The sequence below is a fragment of the Ranitomeya variabilis genome, chromosome 3, assembly GCF_051348905.1.
Source record: "Ranitomeya variabilis isolate aRanVar5 chromosome 3, aRanVar5.hap1, whole genome shotgun sequence".
Taxonomy (NCBI): domain Eukaryota; kingdom Metazoa; phylum Chordata; class Amphibia; order Anura; family Dendrobatidae; genus Ranitomeya; species Ranitomeya variabilis.
The window spans coordinates 11,223,226-11,250,709 of NC_135234.1; the positions used below are offsets into that span (position 1 = coordinate 11,223,226).

Genomic DNA, 27,484 nt, shown 5'->3' on the forward strand with positions numbered 1-27,484 from the left:
GGCAGTACTATTTGTACCTACAATATTTACAGGGAGTGACTGAGAGGCAGTACTATTTGTACCTACAATATTTACAGGGACTGACTGGGAGGCAGTACTATTTGTACATACAATATTTACAGGGAGTGACTGGGAGGCAGTACTATTTGTACCTACAATATTTTCAGGGAGAGACTGGGAGGCAGTACTATTTGTACCTACAATATTTACAGGGAAATACTAGGAGGTAGTACTATTTGTACCTACAATATTTACAGGGAGAGACTGGGAGGCAGTACTATTTGTACCTACAGTATTTACAGGGAGAGACTGGGAGGCAGTACTATTTGCACCTACAATATTTACAGGGAGAGACTGGGAGGCAGTACTATTTGTACCTACAATATTTACAGGGAGAGACTGGGAGGCAGTACTATTTGTACCTACAGTATTTACAGGGAGAGACTGGAAGGCAGTACTATTTGTACCTACAATATTTACAGGGAGAGACTGGGAGGCAGTACTATTTGTACCTACAATATTTACAGGGAGAGACTGGGAGGTAGTACTATTTGTACCTACAGTATTTACAGGGAGAGACTGGGAGGCAGTACTATTTGTACCTACAGTATTTACAGGGAGAGACTGGGAGGCAGTACTATTTGCACCTACAATATTTACAGGGAGAGACTGGGAGGCAGTACTATTTGTACCTACAATATTTACAGGGAGAGACTGGGAGGCAGTACTATTTGTACCTACAATATTTACAGGGAGATACTGGGAGGCAGTACTATTTGTACCTACAATATATACAGGGAGTGACTGGGAGGCAGTACTAGTGGTACCTACAATATTTACAGGGAGAGACTGGGAGGCAGTACTATTTGTACCTACAGTATTTACAGGGAGAGACTGAGAGGCAGTACTATTTGTACCTACAATATTTACAGGGAGATACTGGGAGGCAGTACTATTTGTACCTACAATATATACAGGGAGTGACTGGGAGGCAGTACTAGTGGTACCTACAATATTTACAGGGAGTGACTGGGAGGCAGTACTATTTGTACCTACAGTATTTACAGGGAGAGACTGAGAGGCAGTACTATTTGTACCTACAATATTTACTGGGAGAGACTGGGAGGCAGTACTATTTGTACCTACAATATTTACAGGGAGAGACTGGGAGGCAGTACTATTTGTACCTACAATATTTACAGGGAGAGACTGGGAGGCAGTACTATTTGTACCTACAGTATTTACAGGGAGAGACTGAGAGGCAGTACTATTTGTACCTACAATATTTACTGGGAGAGACTGGGAGGCAGTACTATTTGTACCTACAATATTTACAGGGAGTGACTGGGAGGCAGTACTATTTGTACCTACAATATTTACAGGGAAATACTAGGAGGCAGTACTATTTGTACCTACAATATTTACAGGGAGAGACTGGGAGGCAGTACTATTTGTACCTACAATATTTACAGGGAGAGACTGGGAGGCAGTACTATTTGTACCTACAATATTTACAGGGAGAGACTGGGAGGCAATACTATTTGTACCTACAATATTTACAGGGAGTGACTGGGAGGCAGTACTATTTGTACCTACAATATTTACAGGGAGTGACTGGGAGGCAGTACTATTTGTACCTACAATATTTACAGGGAGTGACTGGGAGGCAGTACTATTTGTACCTACAATATTTACAGGGAGAGACTGGGAGGCAGTACTATTTGTACCTACAATATTTACAGGGAGAGACTGGGAGGCAGTACTATTTGTACCTACAATATTTACAGGGAGAGACTAGTATGCAGTACTATTTGTACCTACAATATTTACAGGGAGAGACTGGGAGGCAGTACTATTTGTACCTACAATATTTACAGGGAGAGACTGGGAGGCAGTACTATTTGTACCTACAATATTTATAGGGAGTGACTGGGAGGCAGTACTATTTGTACCTACAATATTTACAGGGAGAGACTGGGAGGCAGTACTATTTGTACCTACAATATTTACAGGGAGAGACTAGTAGGCAGTACTATTTGTACCTACAATATTTACAGGGAGTGACTGGGAGGCAGTACTATTTGTACCTACAATATTTACAGGGAGAGACTGGGAGGTAGTACTATTTGTACCTACAATATTTACAGGGAGAGACTGGGAGGCAGTACTATTTGTACCTACAATATTTCCAGGGAGAGACTGGGAGGCAGTACTATTTGTACCTACAATATTTTCAGGGAGAGACTGGGAGGCAGTACTATTTGTACCTACAATATTTACAGGGAAATACTAGGAGGTAGTACTATTTGTACCTACAATATTTACAGGGAGAGACTGAGAGGCAGTACTATTTGTACCTACAATATTTACAGGGAGTGACTGAGAGGCAGTACTATTTGTACCTACAATATTTACAGGGACTGACTGGGAGGCAGTACTATTTGTACATACAATATTTACAGGGAGTGACTGGGAGGCAGTACTATTTGTACCTACAATATTTTCAGGGAGAGACTGGGAGGCAGTACTATTTGTACCTACAATATTTACAGGGAAATACTAGGAGGTAGTACTATTTGTACCTACAATATTTACAGGGAGAGACTGGGAGGCAGTACTATTTGTACCTACAGTATTTACAGGGAGAGACTGGGAGGCAGTACTATTTGCACCTACAATATTTACAGGGAGAGACTGGGAGGCAGTACTATTTGCACCTACAATATTTACAGGGAGAGACTGGGAGGCAGTACTATTTGTACCTACAATATTTACAGGGAGAGACTGGGAGGCAGTACTATTTGTACCTACAGTATTTACAGGGAGAGACTGGGAGGCAGTACTATTTGCACCTACAATATTTACAGGGAGAGACTGGAAGGCAGTACTATTTGTACCTACAATATTTACAGGGAGAGACTGGGAGGCAGTACTATTTGTACCTACAATATTTACAGGGAGAGACTGGGAGGTAGTACTATTTGTACCTACAGTATTTACAGGGAGAGACTGGGAGGCAGTACTATTTGTACCTACAGTATTTACAGGGAGTGACTGGGAGGCAGTACTATTTGTACCTACAGTATTTACAGGGAGTGACTGGGAGGCAGTACTATTTGTACCTACAATATTTACAGGGAGAGACTGGGAGGCAGTACTATTTGTACCTACAATATTTACAGGGAGTGACTGGGAGGCAGTACTATTTGTACCTACAATATTTACAGGGAGAGACTGGGAGGCAGTACTATTTGTACCTACAGTATTTACAGGGAGTGACTGGGAGGCAGTACTATTTGTACCTACAATATTTACAGGGAGAGACTGGGAGGCAGTACTATTTGTACCTACAATATTTACAGGGAGAGACTGGGAGGCAGTACTATTTGTACCTACAATATTTACAGGGAGAGACTGGGAGGCAGTACTATTTGTACCTACAATATTTACAGGGAGTGACTGGGAGGCAGTACTATTTGTACCTACAATATTTACAGGGAGTGACTGGGAGGCAGTACTATTTGTACCTACAATATTTACAGGGAGAGACTGGGAGGTAGTACTATTTGTACCTACAATATTTACAGGGAGAGACTGGGAGGCAGTACTATTTGTACCTACAATATTTCCAGGGAGAGACTGGGAGGCAGTACTATTTGTACCTACAATATTTTCAGGGAGAGACTGGGAGGCAGTACTATTTGTACCTACAATATTTACAGGGAAATACTAGGAGGTAGTACTATTTGTACCTACAATATTTACAGGGAGAGACTGAGAGGCAGTACTATTTGTACCTACAATATTTACAGGGAGTGACTGAGAGGCAGTACTATTTGTACCTACAATATTTACAGGGACTGACTGGGAGGCAGTACTATTTGTACATACAATATTTACAGGGAGTGACTGGGAGGCAGTACTATTTGTACCTACAATATTTTCAGGGAGAGACTGGGAGGCAGTACTATTTGTACCTACAATATTTACAGGGAAATACTAGGAGGTAGTACTATTTGTACCTACAATATTTACAGGGAGAGACTGGGAGGCAGTACTATTTGTACCTACAGTATTTACAGGGAGAGACTGGGAGGCAGTACTATTTGCACCTACAATATTTACAGGGAGAGACTGGGAGGCAGTACTATTTGTACCTACAATATTTACAGGGAGAGACTGGGAGGCAGTACTATTTGTACCTACAGTATTTACAGGGAGAGACTGGAAGGCAGTACTATTTGTACCTACAATATTTACAGGGAGAGACTGGGAGGCAGTACTATTTGTACCTACAATATTTACAGGGAGAGACTGGGAGGTAGTACTATTTGTACCTACAGTATTTACAGGGAGAGACTGGGAGGCAGTACTATTTGTACCTACAGTATTTACAGGGAGAGACTGGGAGGCAGTACTATTTGCACCTACAATATTTACAGGGAGAGACTGGGAGGCAGTACTATTTGTACCTACAATATTTACAGGGAGAGACTGGGAGGCAGTACTATTTGTACCTACAATATTTACAGGGAGATACTGGGAGGCAGTACTATTTGTACCTACAATATATACAGGGAGTGACTGGGAGGCAGTACTAGTGGTACCTACAATATTTACAGGGAGAGACTGGGAGGCAGTACTATTTGTACCTACAGTATTTACAGGGAGAGACTGAGAGGCAGTACTATTTGTACCTACAATATTTACAGGGAGATACTGGGAGGCAGTACTATTTGTACCTACAATATATACAGGGAGTGACTGGGAGGCAGTACTAGTGGTACCTACAATATTTACAGGGAGTGACTGGGAGGCAGTACTATTTGTACCTACAGTATTTACAGGGAGAGACTGAGAGGCAGTACTATTTGTACCTACAATATTTACTGGGAGAGACTGGGAGGCAGTACTATTTGTACCTACAATATTTACAGGGAGAGACTGGGAGGCAGTACTATTTGTACCTACAATATTTACAGGGAGAGACTGGGAGGCAGTACTATTTGTACCTACAGTATTTACAGGGAGAGACTGAGAGGCAGTACTATTTGTACCTACAATATTTACTGGGAGAGACTGGGAGGCAGTACTATTTGTACCTACAATATTTACAGGGAGTGACTGGGAGGCAGTACTATTTGTACCTACAATATTTACAGGGAAATACTAGGAGGCAGTACTATTTGTACCTACAATATTTACAGGGAGAGACTGGGAGGCAGTACTATTTGTACCTACAATATTTACAGGGAGAGACTGGGAGGCAGTACTATTTGTACCTACAATATTTACAGGGAGAGACTGGGAGGCAATACTATTTGTACCTACAATATTTACAGGGAGTGACTGGGAGGCAGTACTATTTGTACCTACAATATTTACAGGGAGTGACTGGGAGGCAGTACTATTTGTACCTACAATATTTACAGGGAGTGACTGGGAGGCAGTACTATTTGTACCTACAATATTTACAGGGAGAGACTGGGAGGCAGTACTATTTGTACCTACAATATTTACAGGGAGAGACTGGGAGGCAGTACTATTTGTACCTACAATATTTACAGGGAGAGACTAGTATGCAGTACTATTTGTACCTACAATATTTACAGGGAGAGACTGGGAGGCAGTACTATTTGTACCTACAATATTTACAGGGAGAGACTGGGAGGCAGTACTATTTGTACCTACAATATTTATAGGGAGTGACTGGGAGGCAGTACTATTTGTACCTACAATATTTACAGGGAGAGACTGGGAGGCAGTACTATTTGTACCTACAATATTTACAGGGAGAGACTAGTAGGCAGTACTATTTGTACCTACAATATTTACAGGGAGTGACTGGGAGGCAGTACTATTTGTACCTACAATATTTACAGGGAGAGACTGGGAGGTAGTACTATTTGTACCTACAATATTTACAGGGAGAGACTGGGAGGCAGTACTATTTGTACCTACAATATTTCCAGGGAGAGACTGGGAGGCAGTACTATTTGTACCTACAATATTTTCAGGGAGAGACTGGGAGGCAGTACTATTTGTACCTACAATATTTACAGGGAAATACTAGGAGGTAGTACTATTTGTACCTACAATATTTACAGGGAGAGACTGAGAGGCAGTACTATTTGTACCTACAATATTTACAGGGAGTGACTGAGAGGCAGTACTATTTGTACCTACAATATTTACAGGGACTGACTGGGAGGCAGTACTATTTGTACATACAATATTTACAGGGAGTGACTGGGAGGCAGTACTATTTGTACCTACAATATTTTCAGGGAGAGACTGGGAGGCAGTACTATTTGTACCTACAATATTTACAGGGAAATACTAGGAGGTAGTACTATTTGTACCTACAATATTTACAGGGAGAGACTGGGAGGCAGTACTATTTGTACCTACAGTATTTACAGGGAGAGACTGGGAGGCAGTACTATTTGCACCTACAATATTTACAGGGAGAGACTGGGAGGCAGTACTATTTGCACCTACAATATTTACAGGGAGAGACTGGGAGGCAGTACTATTTGTACCTACAATATTTACAGGGAGAGACTGGGAGGCAGTACTATTTGTACCTACAGTATTTACAGGGAGAGACTGGGAGGCAGTACTATTTGCACCTACAATATTTACAGGGAGAGACTGGAAGGCAGTACTATTTGTACCTACAATATTTACAGGGAGAGACTGGGAGGCAGTACTATTTGTACCTACAATATTTACAGGGAGAGACTGGGAGGTAGTACTATTTGTACCTACAGTATTTACAGGGAGAGACTGGGAGGCAGTACTATTTGTACCTACAGTATTTACAGGGAGTGACTGGGAGGCAGTACTATTTGTACCTACAGTATTTACAGGGAGTGACTGGGAGGCAGTACTATTTGTACCTACAATATTTACAGGGAGAGACTGGGAGGCAGTACTATTTGTACCTACAATATTTACAGGGAGTGACTGGGAGGCAGTACTATTTGTACCTACAATATTTACAGGGAGAGACTGGGAGGCAGTACTATTTGTACCTACAGTATTTACAGGGAGTGACTGGGAGGCAGTACTATTTGTACCTACAATATTTACAGGGAGAGACTGGGAGGCAGTACTATTTGTACCTACAATATTTACAGGGAGAGACTGGGAGGCAGTACTATTTGTACCTACAATATTTACAGGGAGAGACTGGGAGGCAGTACTATTTGTACCTACAATATTTACAGGGAGTGACTGGGAGGCAGTACTATTTGTACCTACAATATTTACAGGGAGTGACTGGGAGGCAGTACTATTTGTACCTACAATATTTACAGGGAGTGACTGGGAGGCAGTACTATTTGTACCTACAATATTTACAGGGAGAGACTGGGAGGCAGTACTATTTGTACCTACAATATTTACAGGGAGAGACTGGGAGGCAGTACTATTTGTACCTACAATATTTACAGGGAGAGACTAGTATGCAGTACTATTTGTACCTACAATATTTACAGGGAGAGACTGGGAGGCAGTACTATTTGTACCTACAATATTTACAGGGAGAGACTGGGAGGCAGTACTATTTGTACCTACAATATTTACAGGGAGTGACTGGGAGGCAGTACTATTTGTACCTACAATATTTACAGGGAGAGACTGGGAGGCAGTACTATTTGTACCTACAATATTTACAGGGAGAGACTAGTAGGCAGTACTATTTGTACCTACAATATTTACAGGGAGTGACTGGGAGGCAGTACTATTTGTACCTACAATATTTACAGGGAGAGACTGGGAGGTAGTACTATTTGTACCTACAATATTTACAGGGAGAGACTGGGAGGCAGTACTATTTGTACCTACAATATTTCCAGGGAGAGACTGGGAGGCAGTACTAATTGTACCTACAATATTTTCAGGGAGAGACTGGGAGGCAGTACTATTTGTACCTACAATATTTACAGGGAAATACTAGGAGGTAGTACTATTTGTACCTACAATATTTACAGGGAGAGACTGAGAGGCAGTACTATTTGTACCTACAATATTTACAGGGAGTGACTGAGAGGCAGTACTATTTGTACCTACAATATTTACAGGGACTGACTGGGAGGCAGTACTATTTGTACATACAATATTTACAGGGAGTGACTGGGAGGCAGTACTATTTGTACCTACAATATTTTCAGGGAGAGACTGGGAGGCAGTACTATTTGTACCTACAATATTTACAGGGAAATACTAGGAGGTAGTACTATTTGTACCTACAATATTTACAGGGAGAGACTGGGAGGCAGTACTATTTGTACCTACAGTATTTACAGGGAGAGACTGGGAGGCAGTACTATTTGCACCTACAATATTTACAGGGAGAGACTGGGAGGCAGTACTATTTGCACCTACAATATTTACAGGGAGAGACTGGGAGGCAGTACTATTTGTACCTACAATATTTACAGGGAGAGACTGGGAGGCAGTACTATTTGTACCTACAGTATTTACAGGGAGAGACTGGGAGGCAGTACTATTTGCACCTACAATATTTACAGGGAGAGACTGGAAGGCAGTACTATTTGTACCTACAATATTTACAGGGAGAGACTGGGAGGCAGTACTATTTGTACCTACAATATTTACAGGGAGAGACTGGGAGGTAGTACTATTTGTACCTACAGTATTTACAGGGAGAGACTGGGAGGCAGTACTATTTGTACCTACAGTATTTACAGGGAGAGACTGGGAGGCAGTACTATTTGCACCTACAATATTTACAGGGAGAGACTGGGAGGCAGTACTATTTGTACCTACAATATTTACAGGGAGAGACTGGGAGGCAGTACTATTTGTACCTACAATATTTACAGGGAGATACTGGGAGGCAGTACTATTTGTACCTACAATATATACAGGGAGTGACTGGGAGGCAGTACTAGTGGTACCTACAATATTTACAGGGAGAGACTGGGAGGCAGTACTATTTGTACCTACAGTATTTACAGGGAGAGACTGAGAGGCAGTACTATTTGTACCTACAATATTTACAGGGAGATACTGGGAGGCAGTACTATTTGTACCTACAATATATACAGGGAGTGACTGGGAGGCAGTACTAGTGGTACCTACAATATTTACAGGGAGTGACTGGGAGGCAGTACTATTTGTACCTACAGTATTTACAGGGAGAGACTGAGAGGCAGTACTATTTGTACCTACAATATTTACTGGGAGAGACTGGGAGGCAGTACTATTTGTACCTACAATATTTACAGGGAGAGACTGGGAGGCAGTACTATTTGTACCTACAATATTTACAGGGAGAGACTGGGAGGCAGTACTATTTGTACCTACAGTATTTACAGGGAGAGACTGAGAGGCAGTACTATTTGTACCTACAATATTTACTGGGAGAGACTGGGAGGCAGTACTATTTGTACCTACAATATTTACAGGGAAATACTAGGAGGCAGTACTATTTGTACCTACAATATTTACAGGGAGTGACTGGGAGGCAGTACTATTTGTACCTACAATATTTACAGGGAAATACTAGGAGGCAGTACTATTTGTACCTACAATATTTACAGGGAGAGACTGGGAGGCAGTACTATTTGCACCTATAATATTTACTGGGAGAGACTGGGAGGTAGTACTATTTGTACCTACAATATTTACAGGGAGAGACTGAGAGGCAGTACTATTTGTACCTACAATATTTACAGGGAGAGACTGAGAGGCAGTACTATTTGTACCTACAATATTTACAGGGAGAGACTGAGAGGCAGTACTATTTGTACCTACAATATTTACAGGGAGAGACTGGGAGGCAGTACTATTTGTACCTACAATATTTAAAGGGAGAGACTGGGAGGCAGTACTATTTGTACCTACAATATTTACAGGGAGAGACTGAGAGGCAGTACTATTTGTACCTACAGTATTTACAGGGAGTGACTGGGAGGTAGTACTATTTGTACCTACAATATTTACAGGGAGAGACTGGGAGGCAGTACTATTTGTACCTACAATATTTACAGGGAAATACTAGGAGGTAGTACTATTTGTACCTACAATATTTACAGGGAGAGACTGGGAGGCAGTACTATTTGTACCTACAATATTTACAGGGAAATACTAGGAGGTAGTACTATTTGTACCTACAATATTTACAGGGAGAGACTGAGAGGCAGTACTATTTGTACCTACAATATTTACAGGGAGAGACTGGGAGGCAGTACTATTTGTACCTACAATATTTACAGGGAGTGACTGGGAGGCAGTACTATTTGTACCTACAATATTTACAGGGAGAGACTGGGAGGCAGTACTATTTGTACCTACAGTATTTACAGGGAGAGACTGGGAGGCAGTACTATTTGTACCTACAGTATTTACAGGGAGTGACTGGGAGGCAGTACTATTTGTACCTACAATATTTACAGGGAGAGACTGGGAGGCAGTACTATTTGTACCTACAGTATTTACAGGGAGTGACTGGGAGGCAGTACTATTTGTACCTACAATATTTACAGGGAGAGACTGGGAGGCAGTACTATTTGTACCTACAATATTTACAGGGAGAGACTGGGAGGCAGTACTATTTGTACCTACAATATTTACAGGGAGAGACTGGGAGGCAGTACTATTTGTACCTACAATATTTACAGGGAGTGACTGGGAGGCAGTACTATTTGTACCTACAATATTTACAGGGAGTGACTGGGAGGCAGTACTATTTGTACCTACAATATTTACAGGGAGAGACTGGGAGGCAGTACTATTTGTACCTACATTATTTACAGGGAGAGACTGGGAGGCAGTACTATTTGTACCTACAATATTTACAGGGAGAGACTAGTATGCAGTACTATTTGTACCTACAATATTTACAGGGAGAGACTGGGAGGCAGTACTATTTGTACCTACAATATTTACAGGGAGAGACTGGGAGGCAGTACTATTTGTACCTACAATATTTACAGGGAGTGACTGGGAGGCAGTACTATTTGTACCTACAATATTTACAGGGAGAGACTGGGAGGCAGTACTATTTGTACCTACAATATTTACAGGGAGAGACTGGGAGGCAGTACTATTTGTACCTACAATATTTACAGGGAGTGACTGGGAGGCAGTACTATTTGTACCTACAGTATTTACAGGGAGAGACTGGGAGGCAGTACTATTTGTACCTACAGTATTTACAGGGAGAGACTGGGAGGCAGTACTATTTGCACCTACAATATTTACAGGGAGAGACTGGGAGGCAGTACTATTTGTACCTACAATATTTACAGGGAGAGACTGGGAGGCAGTACTATTTGTACCTACAATATTTACAGGGAGATACTGGGAGGCAGTACTATTTGTACCTACAATATATACAGGGAGTGACTGGGAGGCAGTACTAGTGGTACCTACAATATTTACAGGGAGAGACTGGGAGGCAGTACTATTTGTACCTACAGTATTTACAGGGAGAGACTGAGAGGCAGTACTATTTGTACCTACAATATTTACAGGGAGATACTGGGAGGCAGTACTATTTGTACCTACAATATATACAGGGAGTGACTGGGAGGCAGTACTAGTGGTACCTACAATATTTACAGGGAGTGACTGGGAGGCAGTACTATTTGTACCTACAGTATTTACAGGGAGAGACTGAGAGGCAGTACTATTTGTACCTACAATATTTACTGGGAGAGACTGGGAGGCAGTACTATTTGTGCCTACAATATTTACAGGGAGAGACTGGGAGGCAGTACTATTTGTACCTACAATATTTACAGGGAGAGACTGGGAGGCAGTACTATTTGTACCTACAGTATTTACAGGGAGAGACTGAGAGGCAGTACTATTTGTACCTACAATATTTACTGGGAGAGACTGGGAGGCAGTACTATTTGTACCTACAATATTTACAGGGAGTGACTGGGAGGCAGTACTATTTGTACCTACAATATTTACAGGGAAATACTAGGAGGCAGTACTATTTGTACCTACAATATTTACAGGGAGAGACTGGGAGGCAGTACTATTTGCACCTATAATATTTACTGGGAGAGACTGGGAGGTAGTACTATTTGTACCTACAATATTTACAGGGAGAGACTGAGAGGCAGTACTATTTGTACCTACAATATTTACAGGGAGAGACTGAGAGGCAGTACTATTTGTACCTACAATATTTACAGGGAGAGACTGAGAGGCAGTACTATTTGTACCTACAATATTTACAGGGAGAGACTGGGAGGCAGTACTATTTGTACCTACAATATTTAAAGGGAGAGACTGGGAGGCAGTACTATTTGTACCTACAATATTTACAGGGAGAGACTGAGAGGCAGTACTATTTGTACCTACAGTATTTACAGGGAGTGACTGGGAGGTAGTACTATTTGTACCTACAATATTTACAGGGAGAGACTGGGAGGCAGTACTATTTGTACCTACAATATTTACAGGGAAATACTAGGAGGTAGTACTATTTGTACCTACAATATTTACAGGGAGAGACTGGGAGGCAGTACTATTTGTACCTACAATATTTACAGGGAAATACTAGGAGGTAGTACTATTTGTACCTACAATATTTACAGGGAGAGACTGAGAGGCAGTACTATTTGTACCTACAATATTTACAGGGAGAGACTGGGAGGCAGTACTATTTGTACCTACAATATTTACAGGGAGTGACTGGGAGGCAGTACTATTTGTACCTACAATATTTACAGGGAGAGACTGGGAGGCAGTACTATTTGTACCTACAGTATTTACAGGGAGAGACTGGGAGGCAGTACTATTTGTACCTACAGTATTTACAGGGAGTGACTGGGAGGCAGTACTATTTGTACCTACAATATTTACAGGGAGAGACTGGGAGGCAGTACTATTTGTACCTACAGTATTTACAGGGAGTGACTGGGAGGCAGTACTATTTGTACCTACAATATTTACAGGGAGAGACTGGGAGGCAGTACTATTTGTACCTACAATATTTACAGGGAGAGACTGGGAGGCAGTACTATTTGTACCTACAATATTTACAGGGAGAGACTGGGAGGCAGTACTATTTGTACCTACAATATTTACAGGGAGTGACTGGGAGGCAGTACTATTTGTACCTACAATATTTACAGGGAGTGACTGGGAGGCAGTACTATTTGTACCTACAATATTTACAGGGAGAGACTGGGAGGCAGTACTATTTGTACCTACATTATTTACAGGGAGAGACTGGGAGGCAGTACTATTTGTACCTACAATATTTACAGGGAGAGACTAGTATGCAGTACTATTTGTACCTACAATATTTACAGGGAGAGACTGGGAGGCAGTACTATTTGTACCTACAATATTTACAGGGAGAGACTGGGAGGCAGTACTATTTGTACCTACAATATTTACAGGGAGTGACTGGGAGGCAGTACTATTTGTACCTACAATATTTACAGGGAGAGACTGGGAGGCAGTACTATTTGTACCTACAATATTTACAGGGAGAGACTAGTAGGCAGTACTATTTGTACCTACAATATTTACAGGGAGTGACTGGGAGGCAGTACTATTTGTACCTACAATATTTACAGGGAGAGACTGGGAGGTAGTACTATTTGTACCTACAATATTTGCAGGGAGAGACTGGGAGGCAGTACTATTTGTACCTACAATATTTCCAGGGAGAGACTGGGAGGCAGTACTATTTGTACCTACAATATTTTCAGGGAGAGACTGGGAGGCAGTACTATTTGTACCTACAATATTTACAGGGAAATACTAGGAGGTAGTACTATTTGTACCTACAATATTTACAGGGAGAGACTGAGAGGCAGTACTATTTGTACCTACAATATTTACAGGGAGTGACTGAGAGGCAGTACTATTTGTACCTACAATATTTACAGGGACTGACTGGGAGGCAGTACTATTTGTACATACAATATTTACAGGGAGTGACTGGGAGGCAGTACTATTTGTACCTACAATATTTTCAGGGAGAGACTGGGAGGCAGTACTATTTGTACCTACAATATTTACAGGGAAATACTAGGAGGCAGTACTATTTGTACCTACAATATTTACAGGGAGAGACTGGGAGGCAGTACTATTTGTACCTACAATATTTACAGGGAGAGACTGGGAGGCAGTACTATTTGTACCTACAATATTTACAGGGAGAGACTGGGAGGCAGTACTATTTGTACCTACAATATTTACAGGGAGTGACTGGGAGGCAGTACTATTTGTACCTACAATATTTACAGGGAGTGACTGGGAGGCAGTACTATTTGTACCTACAATATTTACAGGGAGTGACTGGGAGGCAGTACTATTTGTACCTACAATATTTACAGGGAGAGACTGGGAGGCAGTACTATTTGTACCTACAATATTTACAGGGAGAGACTGGGAGGCAGTACTATTTGTACCTACAATATTTACAGGGAGAGACTAGTATGCAGTACTATTTGTACCTACAATATTTACAGGGAGAGACTGGGAGGCAGTACTATTTGTACCTACAATATTTACAGGGAGAGACTGGGAGGCAGTACTATTTGTACCTACAATATTTACAGGGAGTGACTGGGAGGCAGTACTATTTGTACCTACAATATTTACAGGGAGAGACTGGGAGGCAGTACTATTTGTACCTACAATATTTACAGGGAGAGACTAGTAGGCAGTACTATTTGTACCTACAATATTTACAGGGAGTGACTGGGAGGCAGTACTATTTGTACCTACAATATTTACAGGGAGAGACTGGGAGGTAGTACTATTTGTACCTACAATATTTACAGGGAGAGACTGGGAGGCAGTACTATTTGTACCTACAATATTTCCAGGGAGAGACTGGGAGGCAGTACTATTTGTACCTACAATATTTTCAGGGAGAGACTGGGAGGCAGTACTATTTGTACCTACAATATTTACAGGGAAATACTAGGAGGTAGTACTATTTGTACCTACAATATTTACAGGGAGAGACTGAGAGGCAGTACTATTTGTACCTACAATATTTACAGGGAGTGACTGAGAGGCAGTACTATTTGTACCTACAATATTTACAGGGACTGACTGGGAGGCAGTACTATTTGTACATACAATATTTACAGGGAGTGACTGGGAGGCAGTACTATTTGTACCTACAATATTTTCAGGGAGAGACTGGGAGGCAGTACTATTTGTACCTACAATATTTACAGGGAAATACTAGGAGGTAGTACTATTTGTACCTACAATATTTACAGGGAGAGACTGGGAGGCAGTACTATTTGTACCTACAGTATTTACAGGGAGAGACTGGGAGGCAGTACTATTTGCACCTACAATATTTACAGGGAGAGACTGGGAGGCAGTACTATTTGTACCTACAATATTTACAGGGAGAGACTGGGAGGCAGTACTATTTGTACCTACAGTATTTACAGGGAGAGACTGGAAGGCAGTACTATTTGTACCTACAATATTTACAGGGAGAGACTGGGAGGCAGTACTATTTGTACCTACAATATTTACAGGGAGAGACTGGGAGGTAGTACTATTTGTACCTACAGTATTTACAGGGAGAGACTGGGAGGCAGTACTATTTGTACCTACAGTATTTACAGGGAGAGACTGGGAGGCAGTACTATTTGCACCTACAATATTTACAGGGAGAGACTGGGAGGCAGTACTATTTGTACCTACAATATTTACAGGGAGAGACTGGGAGGCAGTACTATTTGTACCTACAATATTTACAGGGAGATACTGGGAGGCAGTACTATTTGTACCTACAATATATACAGGGAGTGACTGGGAGGCAGTACTAGTGGTACCTACAATATTTACAGGGAGAGACTGGGAGGCAGTACTATTTGTACCTACAGTATTTACAGGGAGAGACTGAGAGGCAGTACTATTTGTACCTACAATATTTACAGGGAGATACTGGGAGGCAGTACTATTTGTACCTACAATATATACAGGGAGTGACTGGGAGGCAGTACTAGTGGTACCTACAATATTTACAGGGAGTGACTGGGAGGCAGTACTATTTGTACCTACAGTATTTACAGGGAGAGACTGAGAGGCAGTACTATTTGTACCTACAATATTTACTGGGAGAGACTGGGAGGCAGTACTATTTGTACCTACAATATTTACAGGGAGAGACTGGGAGGCAGTACTATTTGTACCTACAATATTTACAGGGAGAGACTGGGAGGCAGTACTATTTGTACCTACAGTATTTACAGGGAGAGACTGAGAGGCAGTACTATTTGTACCTACAATATTTACTGGGAGAGACTGGGAGGCAGTACTATTTGTACCTACAATATTTACAGGGAGTGACTGGGAGGCAGTACTATTTGTACCTACAATATTTACAGGGAAATACTAGGAGGCAGTACTATTTGTACCTACAATATTTACAGGGAGAGACTGGGAGGCAGTACTATTTGTACCTACAATATTTACAGGGAGAGACTGGGAGGCAGTACTATTTGTACCTACAATATTTACAGGGAGAGACTGGGAGGCAATACTATTTGTACCTACAATATTTACAGGGAGTGACTGGGAGGCAGTACTATTTGTACCTACAATATTTACAGGGAGTGACTGGGAGGCAGTACTATTTGTACCTACAATATTTACAGGGAGTGACTGGGAGGCAGTACTATTTGTACCTACAATATTTACAGGGAGAGACTGGGAGGCAGTACTATTTGTACCTACAATATTTACAGGGAGAGACTGGGAGGCAGTACTATTTGTACCTACAATATTTACAGGGAGAGACTAGTATGCAGTACTATTTGTACCTACAATATTTACAGGGAGAGACTGGGAGGCAGTACTATTTGTACCTACAATATTTACAGGGAGAGACTGGGAGGCAGTACTATTTGTACCTACAATATTTATAGGGAGTGACTGGGAGGCAGTACTATTTGTACCTACAATATTTACAGGGAGAGACTGGGAGGCAGTACTATTTGTACCTACAATATTTACAGGGAGAGACTAGTAGGCAGTACTATTTGTACCTACAATATTTACAGGGAGTGACTGGGAGGCAGTACTATTTGTACCTACAATATTTACAGGGAGAGACTGGGAGGTAGTACTATTTGTACCTACAATATTTACAGGGAGAGACTGGGAGGCAGTACTATTTGTACCTACAATATTTCCAGGGAGAGACTGGGAGGCAGTACTATTTGTACCTACAATATTTTCAGGGAGAGACTGGGAGGCAGTACTATTTGTACCTACAATATTTACAGGGAAATACTAGGAGGTAGTACTATTTGTACCTACAATATTTACAGGGAGAGACTGAGAGGCAGTACTATTTGTACCTACAATATTTACAGGGAGTGACTGAGAGGCAGTACTATTTGTACCTACAATATTTACAGGGACTGACTGGGAGGCAGTACTATTTGTACATACAATATTTACAGGGAGTGACTGGGAGGCAGTACTATTTGTACCTACAATATTTTCAGGGAGAGACTGGGAGGCAGTACTATTTGTACCTACAATATTTACAGGGAAATACTAGGAGGTAGTACTATTTGTACCTACAATATTTACAGGGAGAGACTGGGAGGCAGTACTATTTGTACCTACAGTATTTACAGGGAGAGACTGGGAGGCAGTACTATTTGCACCTACAATATTTACAGGGAGAGACTGGGAGGCAGTACTATTTGCACCTACAATATTTACAGGGAGAGACTGGGAGGCAGTACTATTTGTACCTACAATATTTACAGGGAGAGACTGGGAGGCAGTACTATTTGTACCTACAGTATTTACAGGGAGAGACTGGGAGGCAGTACTATTTGCACCTACAATATTTACAGGGAGAGACTGGAAGGCAGTACTATTTGTACCTACAATATTTACAGGGAGAGACTGGGAGGCAGTACTATTTGTACCTACAATATTTACAGGGAGAGACTGGGAGGTAGTACTATTTGTACCTACAGTATTTACAGGGAGAGACTGGGAGGCAGTACTATTTGTACCTACAGTATTTACAGGGAGTGACTGGGAGGCAGTACTATTTGTACCTACAGTATTTACAGGGAGTGACTGGGAGGCAGTACTATTTGTACCTACAATATTTACAGGGAGAGACTGGGAGGCAGTACTATTTGTACCTACAATATTTACAGGGAGTGACTGGGAGGCAGTACTATTTGTACCTACAATATTTACAGGGAGAGACTGGGAGGCAGTACTATTTGTACCTACAGTATTTACAGGGAGTGACTGGGAGGCAGTACTATTTGTACCTACAATATTTACAGGGAGAGACTGGGAGGCAGTACTATTTGTACCTACAATATTTACAGGGAGAGACTGGGAGGCAGTACTATTTGTACCTACAATATTTACAGGGAGAGACTGGGAGGCAGTACTATTTGTACCTACAATATTTACAGGGAGTGACTGGGAGGCAGTACTATTTGTACCTACAATATTTACAGGGAGTGACTGGGAGGCAGTACTATTTGTACCTACAATATTTACAGGGAGTGACTGGGAGGCAGTACTATTTGTACCTACAATATTTACAGGGAGAGACTGGGAGGCAGTACTATTTGTACCTACAATATTTACAGGGAGAGACTGGGAGGCAGTACTATTTGTACCTACAATATTTACAGGGAGAGACTAGTATGCAGTACTATTTGTACCTACAATATTTACAGGGAGAGACTGGGAGGCAGTACTATTTGTACCTACAATATTTACAGGGAGAGACTGGGAGGCAGTACTATTTGTACCTACAATATTTACAGGGAGTGACTGGGAGGCAGTACTATTTGTACCTACAATATTTACAGGGAGAGACTGGGAGGCAGTACTATTTGTACCTACAATATTTACAGGGAGAGACTAGTAGGCAGTACTATTTGTACCTACAATATTTACAGGGAGTGACTGGGAGGCAGTACTATTTGTACCTACAATATTTACAGGGAGAGACTGGGAGGTAGTACTATTTGTACCTACAATATTTACAGGGAGAGACTGGGAGGCAGTACTATTTGTACCTACAATATTTCCAGGGAGAGACTGGGAGGCAGTACTAATTGTACCTACAATATTTTCAGGGAGAGACTGGGAGGCAGTACTATTTGTACCTACAATATTTACAGGGAAATACTAGGAGGTAGTACTATTTGTACCTACAATATTTACAGGGAGAGACTGAGAGGCAGTACTATTTGTACCTACAATATTTACAGGGAGTGACTGAGAGGCAGTACTATTTGTACCTACAATATTTACAGGGACTGACTGGGAGGCAGTACTATTTGTACATACAATATTTACAGGGAGTGACTGGGAGGCAGTACTATTTGTACCTACAATATTTTCAGGGAGAGACTGGGAGGCAGTACTATTTGTACCTACAATATTTACAGGGAAATACTAGGAGGTAGTACTATTTGTACCTACAATATTTACAGGGAGAGACTGGGAGGCAGTACTATTTGTACCTACAGTATTTACAGGGAGAGACTGGGAGGCAGTACTATTTGCACCTACAATATTTACAGGGAGAGACTGGGAGGCAGTACTATTTGCACCTACAATATTTACAGGGAGAGACTGGGAGGCAGTACTATTTGTACCTACAATATTTACAGGGAGAGACTGGGAGGCAGTACTATTTGTACCTACAGTATTTACAGGGAGAGACTGGGAGGCAGTACTATTTGCACCTACAATATTTACAGGGAGAGACTGGAAGGCAGTACTATTTGTACCTACAATATTTACAGGGAGAGACTGGGAGGCAGTACTATTTGTACCTACAATATTTACAGGGAGAGACTGGGAGGTAGTACTATTTGTACCTACAGTATTTACAGGGAGAGACTGGGAGGCAGTACTATTTGTACCTACAGTATTTACAGGGAGAGACTGGGAGGCAGTACTATTTGCACCTACAATATTTACAGGGAGAGACTGGGAGGCAGTACTATTTGTACCTACAATATTTACAGGGAGAGACTGGGAGGCAGTACTATTTGTACCTACAATATTTACAGGGAGATACTGGGAGGCAGTACTATTTGTACCTACAATATATACAGGGAGTGACTGGGAGGCAGTACTAGTGGTACCTACAATATTTACAGGGAGAGACTGGGAGGCAGTACTATTTGTACCTACAGTATTTACAGGGAGAGACTGAGAGGCAGTACTATTTGTACCTACAATATTTACAGGGAGATACTGGGAGGCAGTACTATTTGTACCTACAATATATACAGGGAGTGACTGGGAGGCAGTACTAGTGGTACCTACAATATTTACAGGGAGTGACTGGGAGGCAGTACTATTTGTACCTACAGTATTTACAGGGAGAGACTGAGAGGCAGTACTATTTGTACCTACAATATTTACTGGGAGAGACTGGGAGGCAGTACTATTTGTACCTACAATATTTACAGGGAGAGACTGGGAGGCAGTACTATTTGTACCTACAATATTTACAGGGAGAGACTGGGAGGCAGTACTATTTGTACCTACAGTATTTACAGGGAGAGACTGAGAGGCAGTACTATTTGTACCTACAATATTTACTGGGAGAGACTGGGAGGCAGTACTATTTGTACCTACAATATTTACAGGGAAATACTAGGAGGCAGTACTATTTGTACCTACAATATTTACAGGGAGTGACTGGGAGGCAGTACTATTTGTACCTACAATATTTACAGGGAAATACTAGGAGGCAGTACTATTTGTACCTACAATATTTACAGGGAGAGACTGGGAGGCAGTACTATTTGCACCTATAATATTTACTGGGAGAGACTGGGAGGTAGTACTATTTGTACCTACAATATTTACAGGGAGAGACTGAGAGGCAGTACTATTTGTACCTACAATATTTACAGGGAGAGACTGAGAGGCAGTACTATTTGTACCTACAATATTTACAGGGAGAGACTGAGAGGCAGTACTATTTGTACCTACAATATTTACAGGGAGAGACTGGGAGGCAGTACTATTTGTACCTACAATATTTAAAGGGAGAGACTGGGAGGCAGTACTATTTGTACCTACAATATTTACAGGGAGAGACTGAGAGGCAGTACTATTTGTACCTACAGTATTTACAGGGAGTGACTGGGAGGTAGTACTATTTGTACCTACAATATTTACAGGGAGAGACTGGGAGGCAGTACTATTTGTACCTACAATATTTACAGGGAAATACTAGGAGGTAGTACTATTTGTACCTACAATATTTACAGGGAGAGACTGGGAGGCAGTACTATTTGTACCTACAATATTTACAGGGAAATACTAGGAGGTAGTACTATTTGTACCTACAATATTTACAGGGAGAGACTGAGAGGCAGTACTATTTGTACCTACAATATTTACAGGGAGAGACTGGGAGGCAGTACTATTTGTACCTACAATATTTACAGGGAGTGACTGGGAGGCAGTACTATTTGTACCTACAATATTTACAGGGAGAGACTGGGAGGCAGTACTATTTGTACCTACAGTATTTACAGGGAGAGACTGGGAGGCAGTACTATTTGTACCTACAGTATTTACAGGGAGTGACTGGGAGGCAGTACTATTTGTACCTACAATATTTACAGGGAGAGACTGGGAGGCAGTACTATTTGTACCTACAGTATTTACAGGGAGTGACTGGGAGGCAGTACTATTTGTACCTACAATATTTACAGGGAGAGACTGGGAGGCAGTACTATTTGTACCTACAATATTTACAGGGAGAGACTGGGAGGCAGTACTATTTGTACCTACAATATTTACAGGGAGAGACTGGGAGGCAGTACTATTTGTACCTACAATATTTACAGGGAGTGACTGGGAGGCAGTACTATTTGTACCTACAATATTTACAGGGAGTGACTGGGAGGCAGTACTATTTGTACCTACAATATTTACAGGGAGAGACTGGGAGGCAGTACTATTTGTACCTACATTATTTACAGGGAGAGACTGGGAGGCAGTACTATTTGTACCTACAATATTTACAGGGAGAGACTAGTATGCAGTACTATTTGTACCTACAATATTTACAGGGAGAGACTGGGAGGCAGTACTATTTGTACCTACAATATTTACAGGGAGAGACTGGGAGGCAGTACTATTTGTACCTACAATATTTACAGGGAGTGACTGGGAGGCAGTACTATTTGTACCTACAATATTTACAGGGAGAGACTGGGAGGCAGTACTATTTGTACCTACAATATTTACAGGGAGAGACTGGGAGGCAGTACTATTTGTACCTACAATATTTACAGGGAGTGACTGGGAGGCAGTACTATTTGTACCTACAGTATTTACAGGGAGAGACTGGGAGGCAGTACTATTTGTACCTACAGTATTTACAGGGAGAGACTGGGAGGCAGTACTATTTGCACCTACAATATTTACAGGGAGAGACTGGGAGGCAGTACTATTTGTACCTACAATATTTACAGGGAGAGACTGGGAGGCAGTACTATTTGTACCTACAATATTTACAGGGAGATACTGGGAGGCAGTACTATTTGTACCTACAATATATACAGGGAGTGACTGGGAGGCAGTACTAGTGGTACCTACAATATTTACAGGGAGAGACTGGGAGGCAGTACTATTTGTACCTACAGTATTTACAGGGAGAGACTGAGAGGCAGTACTATTTGTACCTACAATATTTACAGGGAGATACTGGGAGGCAGTACTATTTGTACCTACAATATATACAGGGAGTGACTGGGAGGCAGTACTAGTGGTACCTACAATATTTACAGGGAGTGACTGGGAGGCAGTACTATTTGTACCTACAGTATTTACAGGGAGAGACTGAGAGGCAGTACTATTTGTACCTACAATATTTACTGGGAGAGACTGGGAGGCAGTACTATTTGTGCCTACAATATTTACAGGGAGAGACTGGGAGGCAGTACTATTTGTACCTACAATATTTACAGGGAGAGACTGGGAGGCAGTACTATTTGTACCTACAGTATTTACAGGGAGAGACTGAGAGGCAGTACTATTTGTACCTACAATATTTACTGGGAGAGACTGGGAGGCAGTACTATTTGTACCTACAATATTTACAGGGAGTGACTGGGAGGCAGTACTATTTGTACCTACAATATTTACAGGGAAATACTAGGAGGCAGTACTATTTGTACCTACAATATTTACAGGGAGAGACTGGGAGGCAGTACTATTTGCACCTATAATATTTACTGGGAGAGACTGGGAGGTAGTACTATTTGTACCTACAATATTTACAGGGAGAGACTGAGAGGCAGTACTATTTGTACCTACAATATTTACAGGGAGAGACTGAGAGGCAGTACTATTTGTACCTACAATATTTACAGGGAGAGACTGAGAGGCAGTACTATTTGTACCTACAATATTTACAGGGAGAGACTGGGAGGCAGTACTATTTGTACCTACAATATTTAAAGGGAGAGACTGGGAGGCAGTACTATTTGTACCTACAATATTTACAGGGAGAGACTGAGAGGCAGTACTATTTGTACCTACAGTATTTACAGGGAGTGACTGGGAGGTAGTACTATTTGTACCTACAATATTTACAGGGAGAGACTGGGAGGCAGTACTATTTGTACCTACAATATTTACAGGGAAATACTAGGAGGTAGTACTATTTGTACCTACAATATTTACAGGGAGAGACTGGGAGGCAGTACTATTTGTACCTACAATATTTACAGGGAAATACTAGGAGGTAGTACTATTTGTACCTACAATATTTACAGGGAGAGACTGAGAGGCAGTACTATTTGTACCTACAATATTTACAGGGAGAGACTGGGAGGCAGTACTATTTGTACCTACAATATTTACAGGGAGTGACTGGGAGGCAGTACTATTTGTACCTACAATATTTACAGGGAGAGACTGGGAGGCAGTACTATTTGTACCTACAGTATTTACAGGGAGAGACTGGGAGGCAGTACTATTTGTACCTACAGTATTTACAGGGAGTGACTGGGAGGCAGTACTATTTGTACCTACAATATTTACAGGGAGAGACTGGGAGGCAGTACTATTTGTACCTACAGTATTTACAGGGAGTGACTGGGAGGCAGTACTATTTGTACCTACAATATTTACAGGGAGAGACTGGGAGGCAGTACTATTTGTACCTACAATATTTACAGGGAGAGACTGGGAGGCAGTACTATTTGTACCTACAATATTTACAGGGAGAGACTGGGAGGCAGTACTATTTGTACCTACAATATTTACAGGGAGTGACTGGGAGGCAGTACTATTTGTACCTACAATATTTACAGGGAGTGACTGGGAGGCAGTACTATTTGTACCTACAATATTTACAGGGAGAGACTGGGAGGCAGTACTATTTGTACCTACATTATTTACAGGGAGAGACTGGGAGGCAGTACTATTTGTACCTACAATATTTACAGGGAGAGACTAGTATGCAGTACTATTTGTACCTACAATATTTACAGGGAGAGACTGGGAGGCAGTACTATTTGTACCTACAATATTTACAGGGAGAGACTGGGAGGCAGTACTATTTGTACCTACAATATTTACAGGGAGTGACTGGGAGGCAGTACTATTTGTACCTACAATATTTACAGGGAGAGACTGGGAGGCAGTACTATTTGTACCTACAATATTTACAGGGAGAGACTAGTAGGCAGTACTATTTGTACCTACAATATTTACAGGGAGTGACTGGGAGGCAGTACTATTTGTACCTACAATATTTACAGGGAGAGACTGGGAGGTAGTACTATTTGTACCTACAATATTTGCAGGGAGAGACTGGGAGGCAGTACTATTTGTACCTACAATATTTCCAGGGAGAGACTGGGAGGCAGTACTATTTGTACCTACAATATTTTCAGGGAGAGACTGGGAGGCAGTACTATTTGTACCTACAATATTTACAGGGAAATACTAGGAGGTAGTACTATTTGTACCTACAATATTTACAGGGAGAGACTGAGAGGCAGTACTATTTGTACCTACAATATTTACAGGGAGTGACTGAGAGGCAGTACTATTTGTACCTACAATATTTACAGGGACTGACTGGGAGGCAGTACTATTTGTACATACAATATTTACAGGGAGTGACTGGGAGGCAGTACTATTTGTACCTACAATATTTTCAGGGAGAGACTGGGAGGCAGTACTATTTGTACCTACAATATTTACAGGGAAATACTAGGAGGCAGTACTATTTGTACCTACAATATTTACAGGGAGAGACTGGGAGGCAGTACTATTTGTACCTACAATATTTACAGGGAGAGACTGGGAGGCAGTACTATTTGTGCCTACAATATTTACAGGGAGAGACTGGGAGGCAGTACTATTTGTACCTACAATATTTACAGGGAGAGACTGGGAGGCAGTACTATTTGTACCTACAATATTTACAGGGAGAGACTGGGAGGCAGTACTATTTGTACCTACAATATTTACAGGGAGTGACTGAGAGGCAGTACTATTTGTACCTACAATATTTACAGGGAGAGACTGGGAGGCAGTACTATTTGTACCTACAATATTTTCAGGGAGTGACTGGGAGGCAGTACTATTTGTACCTACAATATTTACAGGGAGAGACTGGGAGGCAGTACTATTTGTACCTACAATATTTACAGGGAGTGACTGGGAGGCAGTACTATTTGTACCTACAATATTTACAGGGAGTGACTGGGAGGCAGTACTATTTGTACCTACAATATTTACAGGGAGTGACTGGGAGGCAGTACTATTTGTACCTACAATATTTACAGGGAGTGACTGGGAGGCAGTACTATTTGTACCTACAATATTTACAGGGAGAGACTGGGAGGCAGTACTATTTGTACCTACAATATTTACAGGGAGTGACTGGGAGGCAGTACTATTTGTACCTACAATATTTACAGGGAGTGACTGGGAGGCAGTACTATTTGTACCTACAATATTTACAGGGAGTGACTGGGAGGCAGTACTATTTGTACCTACAATATTTACAGGGAGAGACTGAGAGGCAGTACTATTTGTACCTACAATATTTACAGGGAGTGACTGGGAGGCAGTACTTTTTGTACCTACAATATTTACAGGGAGTGACTGGGAGGCAGTACTATTTGTACCTACAATATTTACAGGGAGAGACTGGGAGGCAGTACTATTTGTACCTACAATATTTACAGGGAGAGACTAGTAGGCAGTACTATTTGAACCTACAATATTTACAGGGAGTGACTGGGAGGCAGTACTATTTGTACCTACAGTATTTACAGGGAGAGACTGAGAGGCAGTACTATTTGTACCTACAATATTTACAGGGAGAGACTAGTAGGCAGTACTATTTGAACCTACAATATTTACAGGGAGTGACTGGGAGGCAGTACTATTTGTACCTACAATATTTACAGGGAGAGACTGGGAGGCAGTACTATTTGTACCTACAATATTTACAGGGAGAGACTGGGAGGCAGTACTATTTGTACCTACAATATTTACAGGGAGAGACTGGGAGGCAGTACTATTTGTACCTACAATATTTACAGGGAGAGACTGGGAGGTAGTACTATTTGTATCTACAATATTTACAGGGAGAGACTGAGAGGCAGTACTATTTGTACCTACAATATTTACAGGGAGAGACTGGGAGGCAGTACTATTTGTACCTACAATATTTACAGGGAGTGACTGGGAGGCAGTACTATTTGTACCTACAATATTTACAGGGAGTGACTGGGAGGCAGTACTATTTGTACCTACAATATTTACAGGGAGAGACTGGGAGGCAGTATTATTTGTACCTACAATATTTACAGAGAGAGACTGGGAGGCAGTACTTTTTGTACCTACAATATTTACAGGGAGTGACTGGGAGGCAGTACTTTTTGTACCTACAATATTTACAGGGAGAGACTGGGAGGCAGTACTATTTGTACCTACAGTATTTACAGGGAGAGACTGGGAGGCAGTACTATTTGTACCTACAATATTTACAGGGAGAGACTGGGAGGCAGTACTATTTGTACCTACAATATTTACAGGGAGAGACTGGGAGGCAGTACTATTTGTACCTACAATATTTACAGGGAGAGACTGGGAGGCAGTACTATTTGTACCTACAATATTTCCAGGGAGAGACTGGGAGGCAGTACTATTTGTACCTACAATATTTCCAGGGAGTGACTGGGAGGCAGTACTATTTGTACCTACAGTATTTACAGGGAGAGACTGGGAGGCAGTACTATTTGTACCTACAATATTTCCAGGGAGAGACTGGGAGGCAGTACTATTTGTACCTACAATATTTCCAGGGAGAGACTGGGAGGCAGTACTATTTGTACCTACAATATTTCCAGGGAGAGACTGGGAGGCAGTACTATTTGTACCTACAATATTTTCAGGGAGAGACTGGGAGGCAGTACTATTTGTACCTACAATATTTACAGGG

General features: G+C 41.6%; 1 protein-coding gene across 10 annotated transcripts in view; it reads left to right on the forward strand.

The window, feature by feature from the left end:
• STXBP5L (syntaxin binding protein 5L) overlaps positions 1-27,484 on the forward strand; it is a 358,674-nt gene that overhangs the window by 253,620 nt on the left and 77,570 nt on the right. The gene's annotated exons all lie outside the window — the stretch shown is intronic.